At 38.0% G+C, this 15,034-nt stretch overlaps 1 long non-coding RNA gene across 1 annotated transcript in view; it reads left to right on the top strand.

The window, feature by feature from the left end:
- Positions 1-4,900, top strand: part of LOC147600582 (uncharacterized) — a 39,128-nt gene extending 34,228 nt beyond the window's left edge. Inside the window, exons 2-3 of the long non-coding RNA XR_015258826.1 lie at positions 3,566-3,668; positions 4,308-4,900. This is a non-coding gene — a long non-coding RNA (uncharacterized LOC147600582). The remainder of the gene's footprint in view (positions 1-3,565; positions 3,669-4,307) is intronic.
- Positions 4,901-15,034: the final 10,134 nt, after the last annotated feature.

Below are 15,034 nucleotides of genomic sequence, written 5' to 3'. Positions count from 1 at the left end.
ATCTCTTCAGACCATTGCCATTATAAAAACATTACTGCTACATTTTCAAACTTCTCTATATAGCAAAAATTTGACAATAGTAATTCCCAAATGTAGGGTATTTCTACCACAGACATCACATCAAAACCTCTAGCATCTATAAAACTAAACGTTTGGTTTTGTTTGTTTGTTTTGTTTTTTTTTTTTTCCAAAAAGCAGTTCATAGAAGGCATTTCACAGGCATTCTGGTTTTCACTGGTCTAACAAAACCTCTCACAGTTAGCTTATAGCATCCTACCCAAAATGGAATCGGGAATTACACAGAAGACTTAAAAAACTCAGTGTGAAATGCACTTAACTGAGTCTCTTGAGTCCAGCACTTAATTTCTTGTTCCTCCTCTATTAACAGTGGAGAGAGGCACCCCCAGGATGTCATTCAGCCCACCTAAAATCTGACTGCAACATGTAGTACGGCTACACCTGAAGTTACCATTCTGAAGCAAACACCATTAAAGCAACATTCAGAAGTGGCTTCTGACACCTGATCCAGGAAGATCAGTGTTGCTCCTTTGACTTGATCAATTTTAACTCAAAAGAAGAAAGCATGTTGTACTGCTGGAAAAACGGAGTTAAGCCTTGTACATCCAGTATTTTCATGCACAAGCTCTAGTTATAGCTGTGATCTGTCATCAGTGTGGTGGGTCATTACCCACAGGTACAGTGTTTCTTCTGTCAATATTTGTTCAAGTCTGCAAATAAGTGGATTACCTGCATGTATATGTCTCTGTGATGGTTTGCAGGTTAAATTTGTTGTTATCAGATTGCAGAGGGTGTAACACAAATTTGACTACATTAATTTCAAAGTGCTAAGATCCCTTCTCACTCTGGTGATTTACCACAGACTATTCACAGTAATATTGTCTCCAGGACAGAGACAAGATTAAAAGACATAAAATAAATGACAGACTAGGAAAAAAATTCTACTTCTTTTATTTTTTTAGCTATACTATACAATAACGTAGCAAAAAGATTTTTCAGCAGAATCAGTTTTAAAATTAAAAATGGCTTTTTGAGTAACTGTGAATTCACTTAAAGAAAAAAAAAAACAACAAACCCACAACAACTTTAAGGAAATGAAGAGAAAAAACTCAAGAGAAATTACTTCTTTTCCATTCTAATTTTCATAAACATCTGAAAGGTCAGGGAGAAGAATGTACTTAAGATACTAATTTGACATCCCTTACACATCTTTATTACCTATATGGTGGAAAGGTGATTCTCCGCCATGCTTCTTACTCACTGAATTTTCTTACAGAAGTGGTTCCTATTTTAAAGTGAGCTTTAAGGGGAAAGTGTCACAGAGGTGAACACAGGATTATGAATTTTTCTATCTGGCCTGGAAAGCAATCTATAATACCTACCTTACTAAGCAGTCATGGAAATCAAGATTGTGTTGACTCATTAAATCAGGATCTTCCAGACAATAGGAGAGTTTAGTTTCCTTTGAAGTTCCTGGTTCAGCTTTCACATCTCCATTTTCAAACAGAAAATGGTAGGGCTTCCTTACTTCAAAGGAAATAAGTATTTGCATTCATATCCTAGTGTAAGAATGGTATATTCCACTGATGGGAAGGGAAACTCTATTTGGACTTGATTGTGAGTATTCATTCTTTCAAACCTATAAAGGAGACTTACAGAGATGCTCTCAGTCTAAATGCTTCCTTGAGCAACAGTTGCTTTAACTCAGAAGTAAAGCCAGGGAATTTGGCTGAAATGCTGCACATGAAATGAGCAGCAGGTTGAGACATGTGGTGGCTGACGAAGTCCATTTTTAATGCTACACAACACTACAGTTAGAGCTACCAGTAGTGGGCTCTGGAGAAGCACTTGCTGGTGCTTGCGCTATGTCATGACAGTATTGAACATGAAAAAAAAAAAAAAAGGAATAAAAAATTATGTACTTCAAAAACAATCAGGTGAAAGGTGTGGATGAATGGGGAATTTTGCAAGACTGTAAAAGAGAGATAACCATAATTATAATGATAATCTTTATACCTGGATATTATTTTTATGTATTTGCTTTTAGTTTTTCTCTGCTTCCTGTTAATATGAAAATAATCTTTCACAAAACACTTCCATTAGTTTTGTCCCCAAAGGAATTTATTTCAAATTAAAATATATTTCTCCTTCTTTTACCCTTTTTCTTTCCTCTGTCCATATTTTTCCTTTAAAAAATTATGAATTTATTTTTCAATTTATTTAAAATCAGGCAACTTTCTGCTTGATATTTTCTCAGCTAATGTTAACTAATTTTTTTTCCCTCTTCCTTCTAAGTCACTTTTTGTTTTCATGAGCTTCAGGCTATCTTTCTTCTGATATACCTATCTCAAGCTGTCTGTTATAACATTTATGGATTTCATACATGTGTACTCTACTTTCTTCATATCTTTTTTGTGTTCTCTTTAAGGAAAAGGACTTCTTTCTTTACTTTTCAACACACTGCTAACATTTTTATGGGCCAGACAGAGAATATGAGCTCTACTTAAACACATTAGTGTGTCAAAGGGAAGAGTAAATGAGTTTGCTTTTGTTTTATTAGATATTAAAAATGGTTTACCTCTTTCTTTAAAAAAGTTAACATATTTTTCTCTATGCCACATCACATTATAATTATCTACGAGGTGTCCATGCTGCTATGGTTTCATATCTCTTCTGTTTTTGGCTGCAATTTTAACATGCAGATGGCTAAACAATCAACTTTTATTCCCAGAAATCAGGTGAACCAACTGCCTACTGCTGGTAGGCAGTATAACTTCTATCCTTTCAAAGATATTTTAGTACATCGTCAAAAGCAATTGTTCAGTGGAGGGCTTACATGCTTCAAGATTTTTTCTGCTTTCTCCCTTCCCACTAGTGGTGATGCAGCTATCCCTCCTCCCTGGACACACACACAAAACCCAAACAGCTGTTATGGGTGGGCTCCACGACCTCTAGGATAGCAGGAGCCTGTCACTAGATGCTGTGCCAGGTAATAGGCTGAAGTGTCACTTCTGCTCCTCTGCACAGTCAGTACAGAAACACAGCACAGTTCTGCATTCTTGGGAAGGTAAAATTGTTTTATCTAATAGCTTTGAGCTTTGGATCTGAATTTTGGAAGGACTCTAATTTTAAGAAATGCAACTATGAAATCACAGGGACTTCAGACATAGTTAAACTGAAGTGTGTTACATCTGTTAAGGTCTATATGTCTTTTTTTTTTTCCATGGAGCATTACTTGGGGAGGGGTGATTAGTCCAAATTCCAAGGGATAAACTACCTGCAGAAGCTCAGTTTTCTCCCAGAGCTCTGTACATGATCTACCACCCATCTGCATATGCACAGGACTAACAGGAAGATAAAGACTGGTGTTGATACAGGGCATTGATTCTTATTCAATTCTAGAGATGATATAATGTTATTTCAGGAACAGAGCAGAACAAGGATCCCATACTGATAATTGGTGACCTCTGACTGTATCTCTGTATATAGGTGGAGATGAGTTATTTCTTTATGAGCTGTTCTCATAATTACTCTTTACCATCAAAAGGTATTGTCAGAGCCGACTGGTCAATGGTGAACAAGGTCACTGCATCTGAAATAGCTGAGTGCGGGTGCTGAATCAAAGTTAGCTGTGCGAAGACTCTCTTAAGGTAAGAAGTTACTATCACAAAAAAATCTAGACTAGGAAGGGAAATTAGAAGTCATGAGATTTGATCTATGGACCATGAAGAAAGTCAGGGGAAGACTGGGAAAATATATAGCTGAATACTAGTCTCAAGCTAGTAAGAAATGTAGTCAATTGCTAGCCAAAGATCTGTGATTTTTAAACATTTAAAGACATGTAATTGTGAAGGCCAAGAAGAATTTTCAGTAAGACCTGCTTAAATATTAGCAATCCACTAAACTTCAGAAATTAATCATAACATTCTGTAATAGTAGAACTTTTCCTCCTTTATAGCATGGGAAGGATAGAGTAGGATATCAATAGGGAGAGGAAATCTGGGAAATTTTGCAAACTAGTGGCTGTAACCACACTAGGAAATCTGCAGTCCCTCCCAAATTCCACCACAGACTTATGTAAGGGCAAAGAACAAGATACATGACTGTTCTTTCTCGGTATCATATCTGTTCAGAGTGTGAATTGGACTAGAAAGGGACTAAATTTCACTCTATACATGTGCAGTGCTCAGCATTATGGAGGTATAACCTGTAGGTCTTTAAAAACATAACAACAAAAAAATAATATACTGTTATCCTTCTTACCTGAACTGAACTCTATTCTGTTCCAGTTGCTGTTTCAAACTGCCACTCAGCAAGATCGAAGAGCTTTTCAGCAATTTATTCAGAACTTCTCCAAAAGTTTTTTACCTGTTTGCCACAAATCAAAAGTATCACACTAGTAAAACACATGTTCACAACTCTTCAAACAACTATACACGGAAAGCCAGCAATTTCATTTTCAATGTAGCTTTTGAATCCTTTTTTAATCTGACATCTTAACTAAATGTTTAAAGACATATCAGTGAATCCTACTACACTTAAAAAAAAACCTAGCATCTTCTCTGTTATCTCACTTAAATCACATAATCTTTCTCCACACCAGTATAAAGCAGCTAATTTCCAGCCTTTTTCATTGCTGCTACGTTCTTCTCCTCACTCCTTCCAACCCAGTCACGGCTTCCTCCCTCTCTCTCACTTCCTGGTTATCTTCCCCTCAGCCCAACATTCTCCCTGCTCCTCTGACCCCCACAAACTCACCGCAGCTGAAATGCCTGGAAGCCTCATGTCAACCTCCCAGCCTGCACTGAGAAGATCAAAAAGTTTATGATGAGATTGTTCACTGCTCCAAATCTCATTTTTTCCTCTTGGCACAGCAAACTTGTTGGGAACTGATGATCTGTGTGGCACTGTCAAATCTGTTTTTAAGAGCATTATTGAAAAAAAAAAAAAGAGGTCATTATCAAGACCATTCTTCACTCTGAACGTTGCTCTCTGTTGATATGGACGTTGAAGTAATAAACAGTGGTTATTGGTGTGAGCACTGGTTGAGAGCCTCTTCCATCAGCACCATGATACAGTGAATATGCCTTGAAGCAGATCCTTGTGGACCTCCTCATTCACTAAAGAGCTGTTTCTACAAATGGTACATGTCTTGTCTAGCTCAGGTCTATCACAACAGAGAGAGAAATAAAAGGAGAAACATTAGCTGTGGGTGATTGACTGAACACAAATAACTGGAGGGTAAAGAGGTTTAAAACGCAGCTCATTTCCCTCCTTGACCTAGTCCTAGCCTTAACTGTAGCATCTTGGAGGTAAATGTTCAGGGGGGCAGAGGTTTTTCCTGCAGGGTATTTTCATTCTGCATGCAGTTTCATTAGTTTCTCCTTTTATGATCGTCTTATGCAATGCCGTGAGCCTGGCAGAACAGGCTGTGGCAGGGTGTTTTGGCATTTCAGTCTTGCACTTGCTTCTTCCAATCGAACAAATGCCTCCAAGAGAACAGGTGTGTAGTGGCTAAACTGATCAGCTGATTGCACATGCACATCCACTTTCATTGGACCTGGATAAATACCTGCAGTAATTCTTTGCTAATATTTACTCAGAGTTGTCCTCTGTGCATGTTCCATAGAACAGTTGCACTATACTCTGCTTTCACACTTTCTAGCCTTTGCATTTGTTTATAACTAAGACCATTTTCCCATACTTTCCCATATTACTTGTGTGTCATCCACAGCCTGCTTTGCTCTCTGTTGTTTTGTTCTTTGATTGCAAGACCTTTGTGGCAGAGAGAAATATTTTGCCCTGTAATTACACATCTAGCAGAGCAGAGGTTTGGCCTGAGACCAAGAGATAGATAGATAGATAGATAGATATAGATATAGATAGATTTAGCTATAAGAAGGACAACAGTTCAGCTTCTCTTTATATGGTCACGACTTTATACCACCTTCCACAGCAACTTACTCAAGACTTGTTGTAGATCACCCAGCTCCTCCTCCTTTTTTCTTGATTCATTGTTCCTATGCTGGGCCATTTTCCCTCAATTCCCAACACTTATTTTTACAAGACACATGGTCTGAGCCATGCATTGTAAAATAACACACCTTTGCCTGCCTTAAATGTGGAACATGCAAAGCCCAGTCTGTAACCAGAGGTAAGAGAAAAGAGTGTGATACAGATCCAAACTTTCTCAGGCTTTTGGAAGATGTAAACTACAGTTTCAGTGTTAATGTTCAGGTGTACATCTGAATTGTCACAGCAGATGGCAGAGACTCCTAGTTCAGCATCTCTTTTAAAGTTCAGCTCTAGTGGCTGTGTGCTCCTCTTTTACAGTACGTCATAGACCAGACCATTGCTGCCTCCCTGTAGCCCTCCTAGGAGACGTAGTCAGGACTCATCAGCCAAATTTCTGCCAAATAAGTGGGAAATCGGCCTTGGAACAAGGCTTGATTTTGACTAAATTTCACAGGGACAGCACCAGAATATTTTCTGAATTTAAAGTACTACTTTTCCATGCAATGAAAATGCACAATCTTGTCAACAGGAAGTTGCACAGTGCAGGTCTTCAAGTTCTCAAACAGTCAAGCAAACAATCAAAAGTCACAAGATAATTACACAGATGTTTGATATAATTAATTACAAGGACTATAGAGTCAACATATTTCAGTACTTCAGCGTAGATTTTATTACAGTTAAAGACAGAATATACTTCACAATCTGGAGTTTAATCTGACCATGGTGTTTTGGTTCAAAACACAGTTCAAGTTCCTGACTGAAATGTGCTGATCTGCAAGTGAATGGATTTATGGAAAGAGCCCAGGACATGCGCAGTGGCAAGACAGATTTCTGAGGACTCTGTTTATTTCCTGTTGTTGCTTCACCATAGCTATCTTGGCTGAACAAGAATTCCAAATCTGGGACCTGTATGGTTATGGGCTGTATGGTTACTATAAAGAGAAAACCTAGTATTTATTTGAGATAAAACAAAGTTGGAGTTCTGTACTTTGTTCTTACTGAATATGAGAAATTTCCTTTCAGATACCTGTCTGCACAGCACAGCTTAGTATTAGACCTACACTTCTGGGTGGAAACCAGCCAACAAATGGTATTCTTTGCTATTGTTCTTGTTCTCCTAGATAATGGTTTGAACAGGCTAGTCTTTGTTTTCACAGATGCTTGGCTCAAAGTTGTTGAATTAGTGTTTTGGCACCAGAGAGAAGAACTTTTTGGCAGGGCTGTGCATTCTCTATGTCTGTATACTTGCTAAATATTTTGTTTAAAAATGCTGTCATGATAACAATCCGCTCTTCACTCCAATACAAAATACTGACATATTCAAACTGCATAGATTGTTCACTAATAACTAACAAAATAGGAAATTGCTAAGACAGAAATTCTATACATTAATAATTTATTAAAGTAATATAGCAAATTACTAGTATATATTATATTAATATCACAAATCATTCTAGTTCTTCATATGAGTATGCAAATTGGTGTCTGTTCTGGACATAGTTCCATTCAGTGTTTCGTTCATGATTTGCATAATTACATTCTTAATGATACCACCCTTGGTTGGGCAACAAGTATTCTGGAAAAAAAAATGGCATCAAAATAATCCAGATAAACTGGAAAAATATCTAAAATCAAGACCAGTACATGGAAATTATTTGAGCAGTTGATTTTGGCTTGGCAAAAGCAATTTAGGAATTGCAGAGCGAATTAGGTGCCAAAAGCCAGCCAGGAAAGTGGCATAAAATTTGCTGTAATTTCTATTTATCATGCTAGTAAAATAGCATCATATTACTTCCATTCAATTATTCTCTGCTCACTATTAAGTTTGAAACTCTTATGTTTCCAGAGCACTGCTGCACAATCTTATGTATGCAAGCTGTCATGAATTTATACTGCAGCTTCATCCTTATTAGAGAAATTCTCAAATCAGACTATAATCTGTAACTACCAGTGGTTCTTACAATGATTACATTTCCTGCTAGCAATAGCAGAGCATCAGAAATCACCATCAGACTTATGGCTGTCCTTAAATAAAGGAGTCAAGGATATACAAATGAGACCCTTGTCTTCAGGGAATGGCAAAGGGAAGAGTGATCAGATTCACAGCGTGTGGGCACTTAAAGTCACGATCAGTGTTATAGCTCTGGCTTCCGTTCTTTCTTAGCACTTAACGTGCCATCCTGTGTTATTAAATATTGAGCTTTGTTATGCACTACCCTGGACAGGGGCTAGGCTTGTTGTGTATTTAAGATTTTAAGGGGATTTGTCCTGGTTAATCTTATATGTTGAAACTGTACAGTGCAAAACAGTCATTGCTCTTGACACAGGGAAACTGTTCTTAAACACATTTATTTACCTATTCATTTACAATTCTGGCTCTGACCAGGTTTCTCAGGCATTTCTACCCTATCCCTTTATTTACCAAGGTGGAATCCAGCACAAATCATCATCCTTTCAATGCCTCTGATTTTTAAACTTCTAAACTAGCAGCCAACTGTGCTGTCTATTTTTACTTACCATGCAAACCCCCCTCACATTTTGCAGCTGAGAATTTTAAAAAGCTCATATGGCAAGCCCATGGAATTTCCCCTAGCTTATGTAGTGAAAAAGTGGATTGTCAAAGTAGCTTGTTTATCAAGGTGGATCATCTACCAGGACCACTGAATTTAATGGATTGCACAACACAAAGATAATAATTACTTCCCGCAGACCTGAAGGTAAGATGAGAAAAGATTTTGCTTTTGCCTTTGAGAGCAGCATAATAAGTTTTGTAAGTATCTGCAGAGGAATCCTTCAGTGGACAAAGTTTAATCAAATTATCATAAGATTTTATATGTCAGATACACGGAAATCTGTTTCTACTACCTGTGAATCTATAATGTTGCATGAGAGAAAATGTACAAAATTTGCATTATGAGCTCTTAGTACTACTGATAAGTTCAGCTTGGAACCACTAGAGGGGAAAGTTATTGCAGTAAGAAAACATTGTGTATTTCCTCAGCTATCTTAATCAGTGTAAATACGGTGAGTTCATGTGAGCCATGGCAAGCTGGTTCAAATGGGGGTCTAGCTTGATGGAGACTCAAGCCATAAGGTGCATAAATAGCTCGGTAATTACTAAGCATTAGAAAAACTGTAAGATAAAACCGAAAATCATTTAAGCCTTTTGTTATGCAGCAGTTACAGCAAAGTCAAAATACACCATAAAGCCTAAAAGAGTATGCTGAAGTGACCACTGTGTAGCTCCAGTGTGGTCAAAACACCTCTGGTTACATGCAACTCAAACGATTCCTAACACAAATGAATGGCTTCTCTCACTTTTTTCACCTACAGGCAGTATGTTGTCTTGATTTGATCCACCTTCACTTGGTGTGCGATAAAATGGGACTGAGTTCCTGGGAGCCGAAACTCTCATTGAAAAACAAGGCAGTCAAACCTATTTTAGCCAACCTTTAACATCAGTCTTCCAGCAAACTGACTTAGTGATCATCTGGGCAATGCTTCTGCTGCTGATGTATGGATGTATGCTTCCTCCCTGTGACTCTTCCCTTAGAAAAATAAGACTGTCATCTACCAATGCTGAGTACATAACAACTAGAACAGGTTATCAACAGGTGCAGACAATTCTTTGTCACTGGGAATCTCTGAGCCGAGAGAGGATGTTTGCCTAAATGATTTGCCCTAAGGCAAATGTAAATTGGTAAGTTACATGAAAAAAGTACAGGATAAAAACTGCATGAGAGTGCAGACTGGGTCATAGAGGAGGTCTGGTTCAACAAAAATTATCACAAGGATCTCTGATGGCTTTAAATCTTTGAGTCTTGAAATGTACCAGAAGTTTTTCTGAATATCATTGAAAGAGCATGGAACTCACATGCAGGTTTACTTCTGTGCAGCTCAACTGAGTTATGCTGAACTACTTCGGGAGTATAACAGCCTAAGAGACTTGAGTTTCCTGGAGTCTTGAATTCAATCCAAAATCTGTAAGAAAAGAAAGCGCTCCCCACCTGTTTGCAAGAATGATTCACAGAGAACAAATGAGCATACAAAGGAGTTCCAAAACTGCAGGACCCACACCATAAAAACAAACTTACTTTTCCTGTTTCTCTTCTTGTTGGATAGAAACAGAAAATGGAGATGCACAGTCTTCTGGATTATGCTTGCTTTAGAAAAATTAAGAGCTTGCTATCTGCCATGAAACACATGTCAAATTTTTATATTTCTTTCTAAGGATTGTAGTAGACTAATTTATGTGTTCCTTCTTATAAAGACAGAAAAAATGTTTCCTCATTTAATGACATTTTATCTATCAAAAATGTCATTGCATTGATAAGGCTAATAACGGAAGACAACCCTTTGTGTCAATATTAATCTGAGATAAACTTCAATAAGAAACTCTACTTCACTTTTAATTTCCAAAAAAGCCAGCCTTTTACAGAACGATGTTTTGCAGCCATTTTCATGATGATGTAATTTATTCTACAATGGACAAGCTTTCTTCAGATGTCTTCAGCATCCACTGCATAGAGGTTGTAAGATTGTCAGTTCAGATCTGCATTTGATGCATACATTACTGCATATCTTATTTGCCCTAATGCAGCATTTTCTATCTGTAGTGTCCAAAACACCTTCCAGAAACAGTAACAATACTCCTATCCTAATGGATAACTGCTGAGTCTAGTTTGAGTCAACAGTCAACAGCTTGACGTCCACAAAACTATTTGAACTTATTCAACAACAGGGCTTAGTGCTTTCACCAATAGTCAGGATCTACTATTATTTCAGTCATGAAATTGAAACACACACAAATAATATATTGCAGCCAATAAGTTTAATACATTGTAGCTCAAATTACTCTTGTTCTATCACATACCATATCCTCAAAAGAAGGAAAAAAGGTACCAAAGACACATGAAGAACTGGCAGAGGGTGTTTCCCTAAACCTAGCTGAGGGGCAATATATGCAAGAGATAAAGGTGCTTTGTTGTGTCGTCATAGCTCTTCTACTCTGTACCTGTATAATGGCTTCAACCCACAAGCATGTATCAGAACTAACCACACACAGAATGAGTCTTAAGATAACACAATGTAGGACAAAAGTACCAGGAAGATAAAATTTTACCAAAAAATTCCACACATTCCAACTTACCACAATGGTCACTGTATTAAGGGGCAGATGAGATACAGAAGACGACCAAGTGTTTGAAAATCTACAGAAGTCAAGGAAAATGTAAATCTATCTTCTAGAAATTAAGTACTTGAATGTCATTTTATTATGAAAACTAGGTGAATTTGATACTGTCTGTGGAATCTAGAAATATAATTATTTTGATTTCTAGAGTGACTATAAAGAGTTTATAATTTAGTCTTACTTTCCTAATCAGCATCTCACCTTCAGCTGAGCTCTTCAGCTTCAGCTCTGAAGCCTATGTGGGATTCTCTCTGTTCACTTTATTACTAAAAATACAGACTCTACCTTCATTCAGTCAGAAATATTGTTGGCACTGGAAGGAGTTGCAGAGTTAGATGTACTCTGTCAAAATTAGACAATGGCTACAGCAGCCACCACCAGCTAACAACATCGTACTCCTACTGAAGACTGTTTGACAGTTGAACTGCCATTGATAATGTTTGCCTGATTATGACAGTAAAAGGAGCAGAACCATCTTCTACTCATCCATAACTCTGTCAGTCATTTCAGGTCAAGGCGGGAAAATGCAGTCAATACAGTTCTTACTAACAAAACATGAACATGCAACACCAGTTTTCAGTCACTTGCAGCAATGGATCAAAGCAGATAAGGATTTTCATAGTTTTCAGATCAATAAAACCAAAACCTGACTATAAAAGAGGTCAACAGACAATTCATCCACTGACGTATTGAATGTTCAATACAGTACAAGTCTAGCTGCTCAAGTTTGACAGCATTCTTTTTTTTATATCATACTTTGGCATTCCAAAACGATAAGGAGGTTGACAGCTCAGCTTAGCAAACCGTACAGACCAATTAGTCACCTCCATGATGCGTGTTTAGAGAATATATCTAAAAACCACGGTCTACGATAACTTACAACATACAGCCTGGAGAAAAGAGAATTTCTCATGAGAAGTTCTCTTGTACCCGCTCAGACTAAAATGAGGAAGGATTACTTACATGAGTAATGAGTGCAGGCTATCTGAAGTCACAATGTGCCATCTTTGTGCGTATGCAGTATTACACAATCTCTAAGTATATGATTGGATCCTGCTGTTCTCCACTGGGTTTCTGTTTCACTGGTTGCACATCGAGCACCTGCTGTAGGGAGAGTGAACCCGGATTCAAGGTTGAAAGGAGTATGTTGTGAGCATGATAGTTGTCTACAGTCCTCTCTCTCATTGCCTAGAGAATTTGGCTGTACAGAGTGAATGTGGCACACAGATGTTACCATGTTGAAATGGATTAAATTTATCCTTCAATGTGAATAGTCCTTTTTGGTGCTGCATATATCTGTTTAAACTGTGATTTTCACAGTCAGTGTTTTATTTTCTTCTAGATACCATGCTGGACACTTCAGCATCTCAGCTGCAGAATTGCGGGACCTTCACAGTTCTACCTGAAGTTACACTCCAAACGTGCACACTACCAAAATAAAGCTCAGCACTTTGAAAAATCAATCCTAGAAATGTTAGACTGTTCACCCAAAATTCCTGTATACCCATAACTTTTCTATGCCTCATGTAGCAATATGTAAAATAAAGATAATAAACCCCAAGTATTTCCAAGCATTTGTTCAAAAACAATACATTACTGTTGACGAACTTCTTAGGTACTCCAGTGATGGGCACCACAGAAAAGTAACTGAGGAAGTTGATGAGGCTATATTCAGAATAAGGTTTGAATAACGCACAGTAACATAGTGTTAGGACACATAGTCTAAAAAAGCCAGAACTCTCTAAGAAACATAATATTTCGCTCATGTAATCTAAAATTATCTCATGAAACTGCACTGACGGTCTTAACACCAATACCTCCCAGTGTTTTGACCTTGTAAACTTAATAATATTTTATAAAAATTAATAGAAGCTTTGCATAAAATTTACTAAACTAAAAATGAAGCAGTGGATGAAGACAATGTCACTATAAAGCATCATACCAACAACCACATGTACTTATGGACCTGCTACTGATGGCGATCCTGTGACGCTTACAAACCTTACTGAAATTCCCAAGTGAAATTAATTTGTGGCAAATTTGTACCTCCTTGTACATTGTCCAATATTTTCCATTACTTTAAGTCCTTCTGCAATATAATTATCTAAGTTTGCAAACTGGAATACTAAATGTAGAAAAGGAACTTTAAAAAGTTATTTTACAATAGAGATTCAACACACACAGACACAGACATACCTCTTCATGCAATATGTTCTCTCCTCAAGGAGGAGGATATAATAGAAACTTTACTTATTGAAATGAATGGCAATATTTAAATTGAAATACTAAAGAGGTCTCTGCTAACTTTTATACCACAGCTATAAATTAAATTTATTTCTCAGTCTTGTATCATGCATGGAGTAAAGGATTTTGTTTCCTTCTCCATGTTTGTCTTCGTTTATGTACATCTGATTATATCTTCTATGCACTTTTTGGATACAGAAAATCGGCTATGGATTTAAACTAAGGGTATATTTGCAAGGGTCCAGTGGGGGAAGAACTGTACAACTTCCACTGGTAACAACTTCTGACAAAACTCATTAGTTGTAATGGTATAGATATATCCACTTCTTACACAGTCTGTTCTTTATATTATTTCAAACGTATCTGAGCGTCATTCAGCACAATGATGCCCACCAGAGTACTCTAACATGTAGACATTTTTGAGGACGTGCATCACTAATAGGTCCCTTTCAGGGTTTAGATATATTGCTCAGCTCAGCACTCCATTTCACCTATTTTTTTACTAGTTGTACCATTTGTTTCTCTGAGCCTGCAAACACCAATTGCTTCTAAAGACTGATTTTTTTTTATTTTGGGGCACTATGGCACTACATAACAGAGTCCAGCTTTCAGCTGGCTTTAGGCAGTGCTGCTATGACCATATGGCACAGTACATCCCTGGGTAGAAATATCAGCTCAGATCTAAAACACAATGTAGCAATGTCAGTGCCTCAGAGAAAGGCAAATTGTCTTAGCTGCAACTTCATATCAATGCAGTGACATATTTCCTATTATAGGTTTACCTTGACTGTTGTTAGCAGAGGGATCTCTGCAACATGCACCACTGCACAATGTAAATATGTCCTCAAGCATGTGTGTGTACATCAGTTTTTTAGTCTGTAATACCAATCTGTGCAAATATTAGTATGCACAGTTGCGGTGTCTGCGTTTACAAGCTATAAAGAGGCTTAAGTGTTTATCCCCTTTATCCACAGAGATATCCTGGACATGTTCAGACAACATGGAAACCTTGCTCTGGCCCCTATGTCCATACTCCTCTGTCATAGTTCAGTCCCAATCGGGACCAGACTACGCAGTCTCTTTCTCACTCCCCCCACCCTCCGATAGAATAGGGAGAGATAATATAAGCAAAAAGTCTCGTGGTTTGAGATAAGGACAGGGAGAAATCCTTAAAGTTACTGTTATGGGCAAAACAGACTTGACTTGGGGAAAACTATTCACTTATTGCTGAAAACAAAGCAGGATCATGAGACAGAGAACAAGATAATCTCCCCCACCCCTCCCTCTTCCCGGGCTTAACATTATCTCTACCTCCTTCCTCATCCCCAGCGGCACAAGGCAGGAAGAAGGAATGGGGGTTATGGTCAGTTCATCACACGTTGTTTCACACCGTCATCGGGGGAAGGACTCCTCACATTCCTCCCCTGCTCCATCGTGGGGTCCCACCCACAGGCCACAGTTCTTGAAACTGCTCCAGTGTGGGTCATTTCTTCCACAGGGTGCAGTCCCTCAGGAACGGCTGGCCCAGCGCAGGCCCTCCATGGGCCACAGCTTCGTTCAGGCATC

Source organism: Chlamydotis macqueenii, chromosome 5, assembly GCF_036417535.1.
Source record: "Chlamydotis macqueenii isolate bChlMac1 chromosome 5, bChlMac1.mat, whole genome shotgun sequence".
In the NCBI taxonomy this organism is placed as follows: Eukaryota; Metazoa; Chordata; class Aves; order Otidiformes; family Otididae; genus Chlamydotis; species Chlamydotis macqueenii.
The sequence above is the reverse complement of the archived record's forward strand: the minus strand, read 5'-3'. Positions and strand labels throughout refer to the sequence as shown.